The sequence below is a fragment of the Vipera berus genome, assembly GCF_964194415.1.
Source record: "Vipera berus genome assembly, chromosome: Z".
NCBI classification, from domain to species: domain Eukaryota; kingdom Metazoa; phylum Chordata; class Lepidosauria; order Squamata; family Viperidae; genus Vipera; species Vipera berus.
In genome coordinates this window covers 77,098,700-77,121,896 of record NC_138205.1, presented here as the reverse complement: position 1 = coordinate 77,121,896, position 23,197 = coordinate 77,098,700, and positions in this window count along the sequence as shown.

Below are 23,197 nucleotides of genomic sequence, written 5' to 3'. Positions count from 1 at the left end.
CTGAGAAATTGTCTGGCCAAGATCCTTCAATTTTATGAATGGAGGTTTCCACCTGAACTACACAAATCTGAATTTAAATTCTGTTTACTACAGTGTGTCTTCACCTGTCTATACACAATCTAGTTTCTATTTGATTTCAAAGCATTTTGTCCAGAACTAAATTGCTGTCCAGAGGGTGGCAACCATGCTACTGTATGAAATACATATTTGAAACTTTCTTAGTGTAGAAGCTGATATATGGGTGTTATTTCATCTAATACTGTTCAGCTATGTGTGACAACTGTTTAAATCTAGTTCCATAACACAACTTCCTCTCAAAAACTAAATGAGACAATATTTCAAAATGAAAGCTCTTCATAATGAAATATTAATTTGTGCTTTTAGAGGTAATATTTTATTTTAGGATATATTTCTTCCTCATGTTTAATCGAGGCAGTAATACTCAGTAACTTTGTTCCATTTAGTACAAGGCAATATATTCTGTTGATTCACATGTTTGTCCCAAGAAATATTATCCTTGAGAGAAAATATGAAATGTTGGTCCAACCTATTCCAATGTAGCTATAAACACTCATTGCTTGGCTTGAATTTACTTCTTTTGCTTCTTATAAAAATATTATTATGATCCTAATAATACATTGGTTCTGTTGTCATCATACATTTAACTTGATCAAGGGATGTTTGGATATAATGTATCAATAACTTAACAACTAACCCAGAGGAGATTAATCTAAATCAACTTCAAGACTAAATTGACTATCCCATATTGTGTCATGGAAACACTTTCAAACAGACAAAGTCCCACAAAAATGGGAGCTCTCTAATCACTGCTTCTTTATTTATTTTTTATCCCCATGGCCTCACCATGACATTGATAAAGTGCATAACCTGTATGCTATGGTACCCTTCCCAACTGTCACTATATGGTTATTGTTGTTACTACTGTTTTATTTACTGAATTAATCCAGAATAGAACAGGATTTTTTGCTCCTTCTCATTCTCCATTGTAGCGTCTAATAGGATTTCAAAAATAGATATTACATAATTGGCCAAGTCATCTGCAATTCAATATTATTACTGCACAGAGATAGGTTTATCAGCTGATGGTGGGCAGATAGTTAACTTAGTCACCCATGCATAAAAATATTTGTTGTCTTTCTATTCTTGCCTAATCTTTTCTTGCCCAATCCTTGGACTATCATAGGATATTTCAATAGCTTTCTAAGCTTGTTTCTACAATAGCCATAGAATTTTGGTAGCTGACATGCCACTGCATATGAACTATATACCCTGCTTATTGATTGGGGAAAACCTGTTATATATAAAAATCTTTCTGTGGAGTTCTACTTGTTCTCTGCCCCATTGATAGTAATGATCTGAGGCTGGCATTTCCTGCCATTTTGGAGGATAGGAAGCACAATAAAACTCAAGAATAAACTTCATCAGTTTTTAAAAGGCAATTCTCTACAAAATGCAATTTCCTTGAAACTGTAAATAATTGGAAAATTCCATTTCCTCCTGCATGCATGATTTGGCCTCAATTTACTCTGTGCTATTACATTGCCTGCTTTGTGTTGTTGCTCACTCTGCTCAGTCTTTCTGCCAAAAAGTTTAGTTTAACCTGAACTCATGAAAAGTGTTGCTTTACTACATTATACTACTAAAAGAAACTGAGATTGTAAAAAAAAAGTATCAACTATCTGAAGGGACCATTTGTCATCACTTCAGAAAAATACAAAGGTAAGTGGAGCAAATTCCAGTCTCTTGGACCTTGTAATGGGCTAAGGCCTCCTGGGCATTGTAAGGTGAGGACCAGGCTTTGGCTTTGGGGCTTGATTGGGTGGAAAGCAGGTCCAGGCATCCTAGCCCTCCACCATCCCTTCAGACATTCCCATATTTCACCTAATGACCGTATGATCACTTAGCAAGTAGGATTGTGATTGATAAGTGAAGTCATATCAATGCCTTGCTTATTGACTGCTTTCTTAACAACCAAGATTCCATCTTGATTGTGGTTGTTAAGTCAAGGACTACCTGTATATATCTCTGGAAAACCTTTAAGGATAGTTTAAATCTATTGCTCCATTGAAATCTTAGCTGGAGTATATGAGCCCTTTAATCTTCTTATTTTTTTAAAATTTTCCCCCTATTTTCTTCGTTTTCTACTTCTCTCTGAATTGTACTGTAGTTCTTATTCCTATTTTTTTTGCAATGTAAATCTTGCAGTATTTTTAAACACATATATTGCCAGTCTTAAATTGCAAGATGATTTTAATTTCTGTCGGGAAGAAGCAGAAAACACTATAGTTGTCTGTAGAAGTATTTATCTTTTTATATTTATTTTAACTCTAACAGTAACAAATATATGAATCTATCTGGAATAACAGTTTTATAATAACTCTCCAGTGACATTTCTTTTCATGGAAAGTGATAAAGATATGTAAATAATTTCAAGCAACTATTGCTGCATTTCTTCTAAAGGTAAAACTGACATAATAAAGTAGTTGGTCTGCAGACAATGCTAGCTGATATTATCCTTGAAAAGCTAAATAATCCATTCCTCATAAACATAGCAATGTACTTCTAAGACATTATATGTCTGCCCCTTGCTCAACTAGATGGCAATAACTAGCCTTCAAAGACCAATCTCCCCATTAAGAACTCCCAGAAATGAAAATTGGGAAAATATCCTGCAAAAAACAATTGCAAGAAAATTGGATGTGCCTGTGAAGTCATCAAGTATGATTAGAGAGAGACTCATTTTTTTTAGTATGAAATGTGGGGAGTGGCAAGAAATGACTGTCTGGAAAATACGTAAACTTCTTGTGGCTTTTCTCCTGAGAAAAATGGTTTTTTTATTTAAAGAAAGAATATCTGGGTGACTGGAAGGTATTCCTGTACATTCACTGGTCTATGAACCTTTTGTCCATTTTAGCTCATCAGAGCTGGATCCTGTTTTAACTCTATTTTCTTCACTTTGTAAAAATTCTTACAAACAATAAGAATAGTTTCATACTATGAAACTTACATAATGGTTATTTGGAGTGTTGTAAGGATGCTATGAACATTATCCCCTAACTTCTTTGCTAAATGTTAGTGTTATTTTTAAAACAGCTAATCTGCAAGAAGATTTCAGAAAGTATTACTAACGTTGGTTTTATGAACAGATGCCAAACCTCTGACAATATTAGATTATTAGTAGATTTATTATCATTATGTGCTGATAGAAATAAAACAGCAATTTTAGCATCATTAGATATAGAAAAAGCTTTTGATATGGTGAAAATCAACTTTCTGATTTACTGTATACAGTATATTTACTGTATATTTCTGAATACAGTAAGTGCTTTGAAAACAGGATTTCATGCAGAATTTATTTCAGGGATAAAACATTATTCAATCTCACTGCTCCAGTAACTGCAAATAGGATTACTTTTCCTGTAATCAAAGTCAAGGAGGGTATATGTCAAGGATATCCCTTGTTGTTGTTGTTAGTTGCGAAGTCGTGTCCGACCCATCGCGACCCTATGGACAATGTTCCTCCAGGCCTTCCTGTCCTCTACCATCTTCTGGAGTCCAATTAAGCTCACACCTACTGCTTCAGTGACTCCATCCAGCCACCTCATTCTCTGTCGTCCCCTTCTTCTATTGCCCTCAATCTTTCTCAGCATTAGGCTCTTCTCCAGTGAGTCTTTCCTTCTCATTAGGTGGCCAACGTATTTCAGTTTTAGCTTCAGGATCTGGCCTTCTAAAGAGCAGTCAGGGTTGATCTCCTCTAGGACTGACCGGTTTGATCGCCTTGCAGTCCAAGGGACTCGCAGGAGTCTTCTCCAGCACCATAGTTCAAAGGCTTCAATTCTTTGGTGCTCAGCCTCTCTTATGGTCCAGCTTTCACTGCCATACATTGCAACTGGGAAGACCATAGCCTTGACTATACGCACTTTTGTTGACAGGGTGATGTCTCTGCTTTTCAGTGTGCTGTCTAGATTTGCCATGGCTTTCCTCACAAGGAGCAAGCGTCTTTTAATTTCTTGGCTACAGTCCCCATCTGCAGTGATCTTGGAGCCCAGGAAAATAAAATCCGTCACTACCTCTATTTCTTCCCCATCTATTTGCCAGGAATTGAGAGGGCCAGATGCCATGATCTTGGTTTTCTTAATGTTTAGTTTCAAGTCCACTTTTGCACTCTCCTTCTTTACCAGGAACAAGAGGCTCTTTAGTTCCTCTTCACTTCCTGCCATTAGAGTGGTATCGTCTGCATATCTTGATATTTCTCCTGGCAATCTTAATTCCAACTTTTGATCTAGCCCTGCCTTTCTCATGATGTGCTCTGCATATAAGTTAAATAGGCAAGGCGACAGTATATATCCTTGCCGGACTCCTTTCCCAAATTTGAACCAATGTTGCTTCTTGGCCCGCATATAGGTTTCTCAAGAGACAAATAAGATGGTCTGGTATGCCCATCTCTTTAAGGACTTGCCACAGTTTGTTATGATCCACACAATCAAAGGCTTTAGCATAGTCAATGAAGCAGAGGTAGATGTTTTTCTGGAACTCTCTAGCTTTCTCCATGATCCAGCGTATGTTAGCAATTTGATCTCTAGTTTCTCTGCCTCTTTGAAATCCTGCCTGTACTTCTGGTAGTTCTCGATCCACATACTGCTGGAGTCTAGCTTGTAGAATTTTAAGCATAACTTTACTAGCATGAGAAATGAGTGCAATGGTGCGATAGTTTGAACATTCTTTGGCATTGCCTTTCTTTGGAATTGGAATGTAAACTGATCTTTTCCAATCCTGTGGCCAGTGTTGAGTTTTCCAAATTTGCTGGCAAATTGAGTGTAGCACTTTTACTGCATCGTCTTTTAAGTTTTGAATAGCTCAGCTGGAATACTGTCACCTCCACTAGCTTTGTTGTTGCTCAGCTTTTCTAAGGCCCACTTCACTTCACATTCTAGGATGTCTGGCTCGAGGTCAGTGACCACCTCATTGTGATTGTCAGGGACGTTAAGCTCATTCTTGTATAGTTCTTCTGTGTAATTTTGCCACCTCTTCTTAATCTCTTCTGCCTCTGTTATGTCCCTGCCATTTTGGTCCTTTATCATGCCCATTTTTGCATGAAACGTTCCTTTCATCTCTCCAATTTTCTTGAAAAGATCTCTGGTCCTCCCTATTCTATTGTTTTCTTCTATTTCTTTGCATTGTTCATTTAAGAAGGCATTCTTATATCTTCTAGCTATTCTTTGGAATTCTGCATTTGATTGGGCATATCATTCTTTTTCTCCCTTGCCTTTCGCTTCCCTCCTTTCCTCAGCTATTTGCAAAGCTTCCTCAAACAGCCATTTTGCTTTCTTGCATTTCTTTTTCTTTGGGATGGTTTTGGTTGCTACCTTTTGCTTCCCTCCTTTCCTCAGCTATTTGCAAAGCTTCCTCAGACAGCCATTTTGCTTTCTTGCATTTCTTTTTCTTTGGGATGGTTTTGGTTGCTACCTCTTGTACAATGTTGCGAACCTCTGTCCATAGTTCTTCAGGCACTCTGTCTATCAGATCTAATTCCTTAAATTTATTTGTCACCTCTACTGTATATTGAACAGGGATATAATTTAATTCATACCTGACTGGCCTAGTGCTTTTCCCTACTTTCTTTAATTTAAGCCTAAACTTTGCAACAAGAAGCTCATGGTCTGAGCCACAGTCAGCTCCTGGTCTTGTTTTTACTGACTGTATAGAGCTTGTCCATCTTTGGCTGCAGAGCATATAGTCAATCTGATTTCTGTGTTGACCGTCTGGTGATGTCCATGTGTAAAGCCGTCTCTTGGGTTGTTGGAAAAGAGTGTTTGCTATGACCATCGTATTCTCTTGACAAAATTCTATCAGCCTGTGCCCTGCTTCATTTTGTACTCCAAGGCCAAACTTGCCTGTTATTCCAGTTATCTTTTGGCTTCCTACTTTAGCATTCCAATCCCCCAAGATGATAAGGACATCATTTTTGGGTGTTAGTTCTATAAGGTGCTGTAGGGCTTCATAGAACTGGTCAATTTCATTCTCTTCTGTCATTTTGGGGATTGTATCCCAGTATTGCTTTTCCTACTCTTTTATTGACTATGAAGGCTACTCCATTTCTTCTGAGGGATTCTTGCCCGCAGTAGTATACCTGATGGTCATCTGAATTAAATTCACCCATTCCTGTCCATTTTAGTTCGCTGATTCCTAAGATGTCGATGTTCAGTCTTGTCATCTCTTGTTTGACCACGTCCAGCTTTCCTTGATTCATGGATCTTACATTCCAGGTTCCTATGGAGAAAACATCTTTACAGCATCGGACTTTCCTTTCACCACCAGACACATCCACAGCTGGGCATCCTTTCGGCTTTGGCCCAGTCGCTTCATTCTTTCTGGCGCTACTAGTACTAGCCCTCTGCTCTTCCCCAGTAGCATATTGGACGCCTTCCGACCTGAGGGGCTCATCTTCCAGCGTCATATCGTTTTGCCTTTTGGTACTGTCCATAGGTTTTTCATGGCAAAGATACTGGAGTGGTTTGCCATTTCCTTCTCCAGTGGATCACGTTTTGTCAGAACTCTCTCCCTTACCTCCATTAGTTTAATGCTGGAACCTAAATTATGCTTAATAAAACATTCAGGTGATATACAGAAATAGCACTGAATTCAAATATATTGTCCAATATATATTTTAAGCCTTTTAATGATTATTAATTATCTTTTTTTTAATTGAAAAGTTTTACAGTACATTTTATCTTTAACAATCCCCCCCTCCCTCCACCCACCCCTACCTAACCCTCCCTATCCCTCCCCCCATTCCCCCCTCCCCCCCGACTTCCCAGAGCTAAGTACAAGGTATAAAAACAAAGAACAATCATAAACATCCATATGCTAACAACAATAAACTATTAAGTCTATCGCACTCTAGCTCATATGAAATGACTACAAGCAATACTAATATTACATATAAAAAGAAGAAAAAAAAAAGAAAAAAAGGAAAAGAAAACTTATTCAAATGCTAAATGAAACTTTTTAGTCCCATATTTGTTCTGGATATAATCAATCCACTTTTTCCACTCCATAATATAACGTTCTTGCAAATGATCTTTCAAGTAAGCCGAAATCTTTGCCATTTCCGCCAGGTCAGAAACTTTTAAAGTCCATTCTTCTATAGTCGGCAGTTCCTCCTTTTTCCAATATTGACCTATTAAGAGTCTTGCTGCTGTGATTAAGTTCAACATCAACTTAATGTCCACAACAGTAGCATCTGTAATTATGCCCAATAAAAACAATTGCGGACAAAACTTTATCCTTTGCTTAAAGATCTTCTGCATATTCCACCAAATTTTTATCCAAAAAGCCTTAACCTTTTTGCAGGTCCACCATATGTGAAAATACGTTGCATCTTCGCCACCACACCTCCAACATTTAGGTTGATAATTCGGATACATACTTGCAAGCTTTTTAGGATCTAAATGCCATCTATAAAACATTTTATAAAAGTTCTCTCTTAGGTTTTGGGCTTGCGTAAATTTTACGTTCCTCACCCAGATCTTTTCCCACGTGTCCATTGTAATAACTTCTTGAATATTCTGGGCCCATTTTATCATACAGTCTTTAACAAGTTCTGTTTCTGAGTCAATATCTATTAATGCAAGATAAATCCGTTTGATATGTGCTGGACCCTGGTTTCTAATTTGCTTTATCAAATTTTCATCAGTCATTGAGAAACCAATTTTCTGATCTTCTTTCCACCTGGCACGTAATTGAGTATATTGAAACCAAGTTTGAACGATCTTCTCATCTCGCAAGAGATTGTACGGCTTCAAACACCAGACGTTCCTTTCCAAGCTTAAGATCTCCTTATACGTAGTCACATCATGTTTGAAGCCAACATTTATGATTTCTATGGCATGTTTCAGGATTGCCCACAACGGCATCTTGTAGTCTAACTTATGTCTATACTTCTTCCAAACTCTCAACAATGCCTGTCTTAAAATATGCACTTTAAACACATTATCTACCTTCTTATCATACAACAAATATGCATGCCAGCCAAATAACAAGTTGTGGCCCTCAAGATTTAATAATCTCCCTTGTGTCAAATTAATCCAGTCACTTATTCCTGACAACGCAGCAGCTTCATAATATAATTTAAGATTAGGCATTTTAAGACCACCTCTTTCACGAGTATCCTGCATAATCTTAAGTTTAACTCGTGGCCTTTTCCCTGCCCACACAAATTTATTGATACCCCGTTGCCATTCTTCCAAATTAGAGTCTTTTTTAACGACCGGTATCATTTGGAATAAAAATAAAAATTTAGGCAGGACATTCATTTTCACTGCTGCAATTCTTCCCAGCAAAGACAATTGCAGTTTTTCCCAGCTCTCCAATTCTTTTTGAATTTTTCCCCATAACTTTTCATAATTATTTTTATATAACTTTGCATTGGAGGGTGACAAATACACCCCCAAATATTTAACCCTTTTAACAATCTCAAATCCAGTTAATCCTTCTAAAAGGGCCTTTTGCGATGCTGTCATATTTTTGGCTAAAATTTTTGTTTTTTGTACATTAACCTTAAATCCAGAAACCTTCCCATATTGCATTATTATCTCCATCAGGTCCACAACAGAGTTTTCTGGCTGGGTCACCATAACAACCAGATCGTCTGCAAACGCCCTCAATCTATAATCCTGATCTCTAATTTGAATACCCTTAATTTTTTCCGAGTTCCGTATTTTTATCAATAATATCTCCAATGTTAAAACAAATAATAAAGGTGATAACGGACACCCTTGTCTTGTGCCCTTCTCAATATTGCATACTTCAGTCAAGCTATTGTTAACTATTATTCGGGCAGTTTGTTTTTGATATAATGCCCTAACTGGTTGTAAAATTTTATCCCCAAAATTCATTTTATCTAAAACTTTCATCAGAAATTGCCAATCCAGTTGATCAAAAGCTTTTTCAGCATCTAAAAAAATTAGCGCCGCAGGGATCTGGTTGTTCCTTTCCAAAAACTCCACCACATCAACTATATGCCTCACATTATTTTTCATTTGTCTACCACTAATAAACCCAGTTTGATCCCCATGAATCATCTGTTGCAAAACCCTCATCAATCTGTTAGCCAACACCTTAGCAAATATCTTGTAGTCTGTATTTAAAAGTGATATTGGTCTGTAGTTTCTTACTTGAGTAACATCCTGATCTTCCTTCGGAATCAAAGAAATAAAAGCAGTTCTCCAAGACGGAGGCACCCTTCCCCCCCTCTGAATTGTCTGAAACAATTCCCTTAATGGCTTTATCAGCTCCAATTGTAAATTTTTGTAGTAGACCACCGTCAGTCCATCCGTACCTGGCGCTTTGTCCACCTTCAATTCCTTAATTGCTAAAAGAATTTCTTCTTCTGTTATCAATTGATTAATCTCTTCCTTTTGTTCTTGTGTGAGAACCGGGATGCTAGCATTCTTCAAATATACATCAATATCTGTTTCATTAATCTTCTCCTTAACATATAATTTGGAATAAAAATCCACAAAGGCTTCCTTGATAAGATCCTGTTGAAACACAACCTTTCCTTTGTATTCAATTTTATCTATATTAGAAGCCCTTTGTTTTTTCCTTAACCTATAGGCTAACCACCTACCTGGTTTATTGGCATTGCAAAAAGTATTATGCCTAGCAAACCGTAGGTTAGTTGCCACCTGATCAGCCATCAACTTATCAAATTGTCCTCTTAGCAGGTTAATGACCTCCTTAATCTTCGCATCCGATGGATTCAAAATTAGGGCCTTTTCTTTTTCCCTAATTTCATTCCCCAGTTCTTTCCTTCTAACTTCCAAATTATGTCTGTATGTATTATTCATATATATTAACACCCCTCTCATATAGGCTTTGCTAGCATCCCAAACCATGTCCATAGAGGTATCCTTGTTCATATTAATTTCAAAAAAATCCTTCATCTGCTTTTTACATTCTTCCACATTTCTCTGATTTCTAAACAAATTCTCATTTACGCACCAGGAGCGCCTATCTCTATTGTCCTTGTTGATCTCTAACCAGACTGGACTATGGTCAGATATAGTTCTTGCACAAATCTTTATCTTCTTAGTCCTAGAAAAAAAATCATTAGTCAGTAATATAAAATCAATCCTAGAAAAAGATTGATGTCTGTCAGAAAAAAAAAGTATAATCCTTTTCATGTAAGTGTGTATCTCGCCAAATGTCTCGCAATTCCAGATCATCCTTCATTTCAAAAAAAGATTTAGGCAATCTAGCATGACTCGGGGCACGCTTAAAGAAACCAGATTTATCCAGCTGTACATCCAGGACACCATTCCAATCTCCCATAAAAATAAAAGATTTATAATCCAACTGGGTAATCTTTGTATGTAGTAAACTAAAAAAATCAGTTTGTTGTTGATTAGGAGCATACAGTCCAACCAAAAGCGTTTTTTTGCCTTCTAACAGCAAATCTATCATAACATATCTTCCTTGTTTGTCTACTTCAATTAGTTCCGCTGTCAGAGTACTCTTGACATAGATAACCACTCCATTTTTCTTATTCATTGCAGAAGCAATAAATTGCGTGCCCAGCCTTGAGTTCAACAAATACTTTTGGTCCATAACCCTAATATGCGTTTCTTGCAAACAGATAACATCAGTCTTAAATTGTTTTAAATATTGAAAAACTTTCTTTCTCTTCTGTGGTGAATTTAATCCATTAACATTCCAGGTTAGGAACTTAGTCGCCATTCTTGGCATCCCGAAGCTTCTGGAGCACGTCTGCCAGGACCCCTTTAACTTCCTTAGGCTGCGCCCCTCCCACAGCTTCACTGTAAGTACGCTTTGGAGGTTCCATAACTTTCTGCTGATCTTGCTCTTGCTCTTGTCTCACTCGTCTTAAGGCGGCACGGGTTATCCTCTGCTCTCCAACAGCTGCCGATGAAACTGTAATTTGATCCCCTCCAGCACCATTCTCCTCTATCTGTATTCCTTCAGCATCTTGAGGCTTTCCCTCGCCATTTCCCTTTACAGATTCCAGAAGTGGTAGAGGGGTTGCTTTTAAAACTTTACTGTAAAAATCACGTGCCTGAGTCACTGTAACCAGACGATGTCTTTCACCTTCGTGCATCACCACCATGCCCACTGGAATCTCCCATCTAAACTTGATGTCACATTTCTTAAGTTCCTGTGCTAGAAAGGCAAAATCTTTCCTTCTCCTTAAAATCTTTGGAGGAATCTCTTTTAAGACCAAAACTTCTTGCTCAGCAACCACAAACTTAGTATCATAAGCAACTTGAATAACTTCATCCCTAATTGCTCTCTTTGTAAAGTAAACCACCACATCTCTAGGTAGCTTCCTCTGCGTTGCATTCCATGAGTTCACACGAAAGATTTTATCTATACTTCCCTCAATTTCAGCTGCTGACTGGCCCAGTACCGCTTCCAAAGCCTCGGAGACCAGCTGCTTTAGATCTTCTTTAGGATTCTCTTTTAAGCCCCTGATTCTGATAGCAATCTCCATTTGATGGTACTGGACGAGGCTCAAGTCTCCATCCATTTTGTCCCTTATATTTTCATTCTCTAATACTTTTGCTTCTAATATAGAATTCTTTTGACTAAGATCCTCCACTTTTTCATCCAAGCGTTGCACACATACAGCCACACCTTCAATTGTAGGCAAGATGTCTGCCCTCATTGCTCTAAACTTCTCTTCCATCTTCTCCTCCAGTTTCTCCTCCAGCTTTTCCATCATATTTGACATTAATTGTGAATGCTTTTCGAAGGCATCCTGTAAATCCTTAAGCGTCAATGCCGGAGCAGGTGCAGGAGGAAGCAAAGCTTGCAACGAAGTCTGTTGCACCGGGGAAGCCCCCGCACTCCGGAGAACTTTGGAGGCTTTCGTCGCCATCTTCCCCCACTTTCACTTGCTGCGCACTTTCACTTTAAAGCCATAAAATCCATTGAGCTAGAGAGTAAAGATAAAAGTCCACTTCACCTTGACCTCCTGTACCGCTCTGCCTGCATCTTCATACTCAAGAGTCTTTCCTTCTGGCAGGGGTGGTTGCTAACGCTTGGCTCTGCTCCAAAAATCACGGAGCAGAGACGCTGCGCAGCCCGGAGCAAACCCAGGCTTCGGGGGGGCTCGATCCTTCAGCCGCCCAAACTTAAAGCTCAGGCAGCCCCGGAGAGCTCAACCCCTACCTGGGGCCTCACCCCCTCCTCTTCTCCCGGGGAGGGGGCTTCCGAATCACCAAAACAGCTGATCGGCGCTGTTTTCAGTGATTCAACAAAGCTGCGGAGCGGACAGCCCGGAGATGGCTGTCTTCAGCGTCGCGTCGCCACTGGAAGTCCTTAATTATCTTTAAATATGTAGAAATTCTAAAGAATTTGATAAATATTCTAGTATACAATAAAGCAGAGTAAGCCTAATATTATACCATATGATAATAAGGCTCCCAATGGAGGTAGATAAAAAATTATTTATTGGCTTGATTCTATTAAATACTTGGGAATACTTTTTTCTAGGAAAATACCTTGTTTAATAGAAAGGAATATTTCAAATTACATGGATGAAACAGAATACCAAGAGATGGATGGAAAATATCCTTTTATGGAAAAGAGTAAATGTAAAAATAAATTTGGCCTTTAGATTGATATATAGTTTATAAGTAATATCTGGATTCATTCTGCTTAAGCTTTTTAAACATATTGATGAAGCGACTGTGTTAACTTTTTTTTTTTTTGAAAGAACCAATACTTAAGATTTTCTGAATCAAAGCTATGGCTTTTATATATGATGATGATAACCTTAATTCTGGTTAATATTAGACATGCCAGTGATGTAAAAGAACGAACACAACTTTAAGGAAATTAAACTTTATCAAAATAATAGTTGTTGGGTTTAAGATTACAAGGAGAAAGAGAAAATAATAGAGAAGAAATATATTTTACAAGGATGTTGAATTACAGAGTGGGGAATTCTAGGACGCTGATTTGCTGTCAGGATTGAGAAAACTGCAGAAGGAGTGCAGTTTTATTGCTATACAGATTGTATTTTTTCTATTTTTTAGAGGAGGCAGGGATTATTTTTCCCCAGCAGGGAAATAGTTAATTACTCTTACTCTTAATTAGTTAGTAAATAATGATACTTTTAAATTAGAAAAATTACAGAAAGAATATAATTTATTCAGAACAGCCAAATGGCAATATATACAATTAAATTATTTGTTAATTTAATTTAATTTGGTCCTGGTGCTTATCAACCTCTGACATTAAGAAAGGTTGAGTGTTAGAGAAAAGTCTTCTATACAGCTCAAATCAACAATTCAGTGTTATTCTGTTACTTTTAATGGATAATACAGACAAAGTCTGAAATGAAGACCTGGAGTACCCTAAATTGTAAAAACAATGGTATCAAATTCTAAGAATATAAGGTATGTTGTGTAGTTCCTTATGGGTATATATTATTGCCCAGGTGAACTTCCTGTTTTTTTTAATTTGTAGATTGTTTAGGAGTTTTCTTTTTCAAATATATTTTTAAAGAAAATTAATTTTTTAAATTTTGTTCTTAATTATTTGTCTTATTTACAGTAATGAAAAACTTGGTCTTTTAAAAGATAATTTAATGTTAATGAAAGCCTTATAGTATGCAATGAGGAATTTTTGCATTTATTTTACTTATAAAATAAACTGAGGGATGTAAATGTTCTGATTTTGTATAATTATTTCTTTGGAATACTGCGGGTTCCAGGGTTCCTTTTAATGAAAGTAAATCTCAAGAGAAACCATGAAGTTTCTCGGGAGCTTTTTCTGATGAGAAAGATTAACTCTCGGTATGCTGTAGAATGATGGAAAGATATATGGTAAAAACTAAGAAGAGTTAATTTAATTTGACTGTAGATACCAATCTGTTCCTGATAGATAACTTTATCCAGCATAGATATTAAACAGGAGGGATAAAGTGAGGATGAGGTATCTCTGATCTCAAGAACCACTGGCCTGAACTTTCTCCCTTGACAACATCAACTAGGTCTGGCAATAAAGAAAGGAGGAGAAGCACTAAAACAGCGCTCCCCAAACTTTATGGCATGGCAGTCTGGGGGGGGGGAGAAGAGGGGAACTGGCCCATGCAAGCAGTGGGCAGGCATGTGTTTGATAGCACATCGGTCTGCTGCTAGTTGAGCTGTACGTGAACACCACCTTCTGCTTGCACAAGCCGAGCTATGTTTGTGCACTAGCCCACACTCACACAGTCCACTTCCAAACCAGTAGTGGCCTGTGGCCCAGAAGTTGGGGAACCCTGCACTAGAACACCCTGACATCTGCTCTGAATCACTGCAGGTGCTCTAGAAGGATACCATGATTAATAGCATTGAAAGTCACCAAGAGATCCAACAGAACCATTTGAGTGGAATTATCCCTTTCTTGGCTCTGCTATCAACAAGCTCAATCAATGCCATCTTACTAGCATACAGTGGTATGAAACTGAGTGACAGGGATCTAGAAAATCCATATCTTTCAAAAGCATCTAAAGCTGTAATCCTATCATCTTCTCAATAATGCCCCCCTGCCCCAAATTGTCCATAACAGTTACACCCAATGAAAACTTTTTGAGGAAAGCCCAATCACATAATATCATGAATATAATCTTAAGAATTTGAAGAGTTAATTAGAATCAAATCGAATCAAATCAAATAGAATAGAATAGAATAGAATAGAATAGAATAGAATAGAATAGAATAGAATAGAATAGAATAGAATAGAATAGAATAGAATAGAATAGAAGCTGGAAGGTACCTTGGAGGTGTTCTATTCCAGCTCAAGCAGGAGAAACTATACCATCTCAGATAAGTGACTGTCTAGTCCAGTGATGGTGAACCTTTTAGAGACCGAGTGCCCAAACTGCAACCCCAAACCCACTTATGTATCATTGGGTGCTGGATGGGCATGGCCCTTTGGGTGAGTGTAGCCAATTGGGTGGGCATGGCCCATTGGGTGGGCATGGCTGCAGTGGTAATGGCAGACTGGCAGACTACAAAGTTAAATCAATCAATTCCAACTTTGCGAGAACTCCCCCCCCCCACAATAAGGTGAAATTGATTGATTGAACCTTTTTTTTGCACGACAGCAGAGGCCTAAAGCAAAAAGGTTTTATAAAATCCAGCTGAAGACCTAGGACTGGGGTGACAGCGTGGGTGCCCACAGAGAGGGCTCTGCATGCCACCTGTGGCACCCGTGCCATAGGTTCACCACAACGGGTCTAGTCTCTTTTTAATCATGGAGCGCCCATGATTTCTGGAGGCAAGCTAATTGTCTTCACTGTCAGGAAGTTTCTCCTTAATTCCAGGTTGCTTCTCTCTTTGATCAGTTTGATCAGTTTTCAACTATTGTTTCTCATCCTTCCATCTGGTGCTTTGGTGAATAATGTGACCCCCTCTTCTTTGTGGCAGTCCCTCAAATACTGGAATATTGCTATCATATCTCCCCTATTTCTTCTTTTCTTTAGACTAGCCAAACCCAAGTCCCATAGCCGTTATTCGTATCTTTTAATCTCCGGGCCTTTCATAATCTTAGTTGCTCTTCTTTGAATTTTTTCCAAACTCAACATCTTTTTTGTGATATGGTGACCAAAATTGGCTGCAGTACTCCAGGTTTGTGAATTTGAAAAATAAATTTGAAAAAATAAACACTAAAGTACACTGAGTAAAACATATTTTTATTTTACTTGAAATATTTCTCCTGAAATTTTTTTTTCAGAAGAAAAAAACTTAGTAATTGAGAAGTAATTTTAAAACATGTATTTTATGAAAATCAATAGAATCTAGAGAGTAATTAGGGAGGATAAATGTGTGTATGTGAGAGAGAGAGAGAGAAAAAAGAGAAAAACTGACTTAATCATGCAGAACAACAACTTCATGGGAAACAGACAATACCAATTCATTTAAATGAATAATCATTTAAATTAGATAGGAAAAGCATTCTACTATATTCATATATTATGGCCAGATGTAAGGATATTAGAATTCATATCATCATGCCTACTCAATCCAATACATTTTGCATAAAAAAATCTAGCACATCTAATAGTCATTTTTATATCATTGTATAATCAAAGTGGTCAGGAAATCATTCTCACATATTAGGCTGATATTTCAAATATGTGATGTAGATGTTTGAATATATTGACTCACAGCAAATGAGTCATCCATGTGCTTTCATGGATTCAGTTAAGTACAAAGGGATTCCTTTCTCAAACATATACATGGATGTGGCAGATGTATTGGAAGAATATATTTCAGTTTCTGTGCTGTGTTTATAACTATTTGCCTTCTATTTTTTTTAGCAGAAATTGCTTAATGAGTAGGGCATTTTAAAATTAATGTTTTAATTCAGACAAGATATTTTATGTGGGTTAATTTCTGGTGGAAAACAAAAGAAATAAAATGTTTAAGCCTTTGGCTAAGTTTATGACACTTTGGTAATAATCCAAAAATCTGAGTTGCTGCTTATTTCAAAGATCCCAACCTAGAGCCTGTTTGTTGTGCCACATTCCTCCAGACTATGGCTTTGTCACATTGATATAAGTCTCTTATGAGAATGAGATGTTCTGAGATTTCCTCTTTCCTAAGGAAAAAGTGCAGGAAAAAGAAGAAGAATAAGTTGACTCAGCCTTCCATCCTTCCGAGGTAGGTAAAATGAGGACCCAGATTGTTGGGGGCAATAAGCTGACTTTGTAATAATGCCGCTTGGGGTGTGTGTGAAAGCCCTAACAAGCAAGCATATACATAGAATGAAGGCTACTGCTAAGCTTGTAAGCCGCCCTGAGTCTTCGGAGAAGGGTGGGATATAAATGTAATAAAAATAAATAAATAAAATAAAATAAATATAATAAATATAATATATTTGAATATAAAAATACATAAAGAATGTACATCACTTTCTACATTTATCACAAGTATAAACAAGTTTAATAACTATTCCGATATACTATCGCTCGTCTACAAACAAATTCATAAAGGATAATCATTTTAATCAGATGCCAGCAAGACTATTAAAAGTTACCAGAGACAACACATCTTTTTAATCTTGATCAAATAAACCAATTTTATATTCTTTACTTTTATTCCTAACAATCTAACATTTACTTCTAACATTAAAATAAATCTATCAAACTTTTTCCTTTCTCAGGAGATTCTTTAAAACTTTATAAAAACTTTATAAATCCAATATAGAAAAATTATCAAAGCCTTTTTCTTGATATATTATTTGTATATCCCAGCTGATTTATTGTCTATGACCAATGTAACATTTTTTTCATGTCATTCTTGTAGCTTGTCATTTGTCTTGTCCATAATTTTTTTTAATCAAAATGTCATCATAGAGATGATATCTCTGTTGACATTATTAAAATTAACATTTGAGTTCATTGTTCTAAAATATTCTTCAATAGGTTCAACATTGAAATATTTTGCTTCATTCTATATTAGTAAACTGAGTTTATGTTTTCTTCTTCCTTACTTGTAATCTTTAGTTCCCTAGTTCACTCTAGGTTTCAATTTGTAAAATAGTACAATGTTTTTTTAAAGTTCAAAACAAACAAAAAATTATTACAGGAAGGATTCTTTACAATTAATTCCCAGATTTTTAATTGAAATTTATATGGATCCTTAGTCTATTTGTAATCTTCTAAAATCAAAGTTTTAATCACCATCTTGCTGTTTATTCCCCTCCCCCAATTTTTTAAGTGGTTGTGGTTAAAAATTTCATTGACTAAGAATTGAAGGTGACTCAACTGGTGCTGTCAAACCCGTCAACCCAAAAGTTGCTAATAGCAGAAAAGCAGCTAATAAGCAATTTTTGAAAATGATTAGAAAAGGAAGTTTGTGAGAGTCCTTTCAAGGTGCCAACTGTAATTTGAGAAGATTGATTCATCTCCCAGAACTATAAACCCATTGTAGCCACAATCTTGTGGTTTCCTTATGAACAGTAGCTATCTGCAGCACTTATGGGAAAACCCTTGCCTGAAGATGAATTATTGAACAATAAGTCTACTCACTAGCTACTTGTTCCATTCCTTTCTGTGGAGTCACTTTCAGTCAGCCTGTTGCTCCAGAAGTATATCTTCAAGGGTCACTTTTGTATATTGCCAAATGTATCACTAAATGCCAGCATTACTAATTATTTGTAAGCTACAATATTCTGCCATTTTCACCTTGTAGTTCAAAAATGGGGTTACTAAACTTCTATTCCAGGCATTTACACTACCATATTTTAAGGAGATGAATTGGTGATTCTCCCCCCCCCCACCCATCTTGTAACAATGAGTAGAAGGAGAAATCAAACCAGGACAATCTACCAATTGTTGCTCTTAGACTATACTTTAGTAAAGTTGTAAAATCCACTTTCATATCCATGGCCGGGCAAATTAGATTTGTAAAGGCAACTAATTATGCTTGCATGTTTTTCTGACAACTCAAGGACTAGACAGAGACATTAACATGGCCACAAGGATCAATCAGCTGGGAAAAAGGATGTGTACCTGAGTCTTTCTCTGCTTTCTTCTCACTACATGTTATTTCGGTGTAATTTTTAATTTTTGACCACTGAAATCAGTGGTCTAAGATATGTGTAGGAAAATTAAAAATATTAAAATGAATACTGGGACTCTAATTTAATAGAAATTACTATGTTTTAGCTGATTAGCTTTACTAAGATGTCAGAAGTAAATGTTGAAAATATTGGCTGACTGCCCAGAAGATATTTTGGTTAATTTTGTCTTTGATTATACCAAAATGGTTTTCATCAAGCTCTAAAAAAAAAAAAAGTAAATATCCAGCATTAGAAAGTGTTAAAATGATCTATATCCATGTGCAGTTAAATACATTAGGGTTATGATGGTCTTCTAGGTACTGGTCACTTTTCTACTTAAAGATACTCATATTTTCCAGTTGTTCATCCACTGAGATTAGAAAAAAATAATCAAAATACCTTCTTTTTGTTATGCTTACACTTGCAGACGCTGCATGAGGTTTTGTGAACCAACGTCAAGGTCAAGCCCAGAAACAAGACAATGATTATCCAATTGAGTTTATTTGCTTACCCCTAATAGATTGAATCTTGTCAAACTAAAGCTATAATTGTCTAAAATATGAGATATATCCTAAGTGTTTCTAGGATGTGATTATTTATTTATTTATTTATTTTATTTATTACATTTATATACCGCCCTTCCCCTTCATGGATTACTGCCTTGTCGTGGCGAAGGGGCTTGCGTAATTCAATGAAGCTATGAGCTATGCCGTGCAGGGCCACCCAAGACGGACAGGTCATAGCTGAGAGTTCTGACAAAACGTGATCCACTGGAGAAGGAAATGGCAACCCACTCCAGTATCTTTGCCATGAAAACCCTATGGACAGTACCAAAAGGCAAAACGATATGACGCTGGAAGATGAGCCCCTCAGGTCGGAAGGCGTCCAATATGCTACTGGGGAAGAGCAGAGGGCTAGTACTAGTAGCGCCAGAAAGAATGAAGCGACTGGGCCAAAGCCGAAAGGACGCTCAGCTGTGGATGTGTCTGGTGATGAAAGGAAAGTCCGATGCTGTAAAGATTCTTTCTCCATAGGAACCTGGAATGTAAGATCCATGAATCAAGGAAAGCTGGACGTGGTCAAACAAGAGATGACAAGACTGAACATCGACATCTTAGGTATCAGCGAACTAAAATGGACAGGAATGGGTGAATTTAATTCAGATGACCATCAGGTATACTACTGCGGGCAAGAATCCCTCAGAAGAAATGGAGTAGCCTTCATAGTCAATAAAAGAGTAGGAAAATCAATACTGGGATACAATCCTCAAAATGACAGAATGATCTCAGTTCGAATCCAAGGCAAACCATTCAATATCACAGTAGTCCAAGTCTATGCCCCAACCACCAGTGCTGAAGAGGATGAAATTGACCGGTTCTATGAAGCCCTACAGCACCTTATAGAACTAACACCAAAAAATGATGTCCTTATCATCATGGGGGATTGGAATGCTAAAGTAGGAAGCCAAAAGATAACCGGAATAACAGGCAAGTTTGGCCTTGGAGTACAAAATGAAGCAGGGCACAGGCTGATAGAATTTTATCAAGAGAATACGATGGTCATAGCAAACACTCTTTTCCAACAACCCAAGAGACGGCTCTACACATGGACATCACCAGACGGTCATCACAGAAATCAGATTGACTATATGCTCTGCAGCCAAAGATGGAGAAGCTCTATACAGTCAGTAAAAACAAGACCAGGAGCTGACTGTGGCTCAGACCATGAGCTTCTCCTTGCAAACTTTAAGCTTAAACTGAAGAAAGTAGGGAAAAGCACTAGGCCACTCAGGTATGAATTAAATCATATCCCTGTTGAATATACAGTAGAGGTGACAAATAGATTTAAGGAATTAGATCTGATAGACAGAGTGCCTGAAGAACTATGGACAGAGGTTCGCGACATTGTACAACAGGTAGCAACCAAAACCATCCCAAAGAAAAAGAAATGCAAGAAAGCAAAATGGCTGTCTGAGGAAGCTTTGCAAATAGCTAAGGAAAGGAGGGAAGCGAAAGGCAAGGGAGAAAAACATAGATATGCCCAATTGAATGCAGAATTCCAGAGAATAGCTAGAAGAGATAAGAATGCCTTCTTAAATGAACAGTGCAAAGAAATAGAAGAAAACAATAGAATAGGGAGGACCAGAGATCTTTTCAAGAAAATTGGAGAGATGAAGGGAACGTTTAATGCAAAAATGGGCATGATAAAGGACCAAAATGGCAGGGACCTAACAGAGGCAGAAGAGATTAAGAAGAGGTGGCAAAATTACACAGAAGAACTATACAAGAATGAGCTTAATGTCCCTGATAATCACAATGAGGTGGTCACTGACCTCGAGCCAGACATCCTAGAATGTGAAGTGAAGTGGGCCTTAGAAAAGCTGAGCAACAACAAAGCTAGTGGAGGTGACAGTATTCCAGCTGAGCTATTCAAAATCTTAAAAGACAGTGCAGTAAAAGTGCTACACTCAATTTGCCAGCAAATTTGGAAAACTCAACAGTGGCCACAGGATTGGAAAAGATCAGTTTACATTCCAATTCCAAAGAAAGGCAGTGCCAAAGAATGTTCAAACTATCGCACCATTGCACTCATTTCTCATGCTAGTAAAGTCATGCTTAAAATCCTACAAGCTAGACTTCAGCAGTATGTGGATCGAGAATTACCAGAAGTACAGGCAGGATTTCGAAGAGGCAGAGGAACTAGAGATCAAATTGCCAACATACGCTGGATCATGGAGAAAGCTAGGGAGTTCCAGAAAAACATCTACTTCTGCTTCATTGACTATGCTAAAGCCTTTGATTGTGTGGATCATAACAAACTGTGGCAAGTTCTTAAAGAGATGGGAGTACCAGACCATCTTATTTGTCTCTTGAGAAACCTATATGCGGGCCAAGAAGCAACAGTGAGAACTGGACACGGAACCACTGATTGGTTCAAAATTGGGAAAGGAGTCCGGCAAGGCTGTATACTGTCGCCCTGCCTATTTAACTTATATGCAGAGCACATCATGAGAAAGGCAGGGCTAGATGAATCAAAAGTTGGAATTAAGATTGCCGGAAGAAATATCAACAACCTAAGATACGCAGATGATACCACTCTAATGGCAGAAAGTGAAGAAGAACTAAAGAGCCTCTTGTTGCGGGTGAAGAAGGAGAGTGCAAAACTTGGGTTGAAACTTAACATTAAGAAAACCAAGATCATGGCATCTGGCCCTCTCAATTCCTGGCAAATAGATGGGGAAGAAATGGAGGTAGTGACAGATTTTATTTTCCTGGGCTCCAAGATCACTGCAGATGGGGACTGTAGCCAAGAAATTAAAAGACGCTTGCTCCTGGGGAGGAAAGCCATGACAAATCTAGACAGCACACTAAAAAGCAGAGACATCACCCTGTCAACAAAAGTGCGTATAGTCAAGGCTATGGTCTTCCCAGTTGCAATGTATGGCAGTGAAAGTTGGACCATAAGAAAGGCTGAGCGCCAAAGAATTGAGGCCTTTGAACTATGGTGCTGGAGAAGACTCCTGCGAGTCCCTTGGACTGCAAGGCGATCAAACCGGTCAGTCCTAGAGGAGATCAATCCTGACTGCTCTTTAGAAGGCCAGATCCTGAAGCTAAAACTCAAATACTTTGGCCACCTAATGAGAAGGAAGGACTCACTGGAGAAAAGCCTAATGCTGGGAAAGATCGAGGGCAATAGAAGAAGGGGACGACAGAGAATGAGGTGGCTGGATGGAGTCACTGAAGCAGTAGGCGTGAGCTTAAATGGACTCCAGAAGATGGTAGAGGACAGGAAGGCCTGGAGGAATGTTGTCCATAGGGTCGCGATGGGTCGGACACGACTTCGCAGCTAACAACAACAACAAAAATACCGCCCTTTCCCGAAGGACTCAGGGCGGTTTACAGGGAATTAAAAACCAAAAATACAAAAGTTAAAAACCAGTTTAAAAAAGATTAAATTTATCCCTGTACAAATAAAACCCCAATTAAAATAAATTAATCCTCAGCCTGGGCCAGAGAGCTCGAAGAGCCAGGTCTTCAGGCCCCGGCGGAATGAACGGAGGTCGGGGGCAGTCCTCAGCTCCACTGGCAGCTGGTTCCAGAGGGCAGGCGCCCCCACTGAGAAGGCCCTATCCCTGGGTGTTACCCGCCGGCAATCTCTTACCGGTGGGACCCTGAGAAGACCCTCCCTGTGGGAGCGCACTGGACGAAGGGAACTTGATGCTGGCAGCAGGTGTTCCCTCAAATTATCATGAACCTCTTTCCCCCTCTGCCCTCCAGCTTGGGACTGCACAGACTCTTGATCTGTGTCTCCTTCTAGGAAAGTTTTGAGTTAGCAATACCTTCGTCCTCTGATTTCTGCAGATGCACATTTCATCCCAATCAATCATAGCATGGAGAATGATATGACCTTTCTAGTAGTATTTCTTAATGAAATTTACAGAGTTCACATGCTCTGTGAGAAGCCACAAATACTCAGCTATGATTTAGCAAATTGTCCTGTGAAACAGTGAGCACACAAAGAAGAAGGAGGTGGAAAAAAGACATGAGTCCCAAATGAGTCAATTATGATTATATCAACACACATACTGAGAAGACTC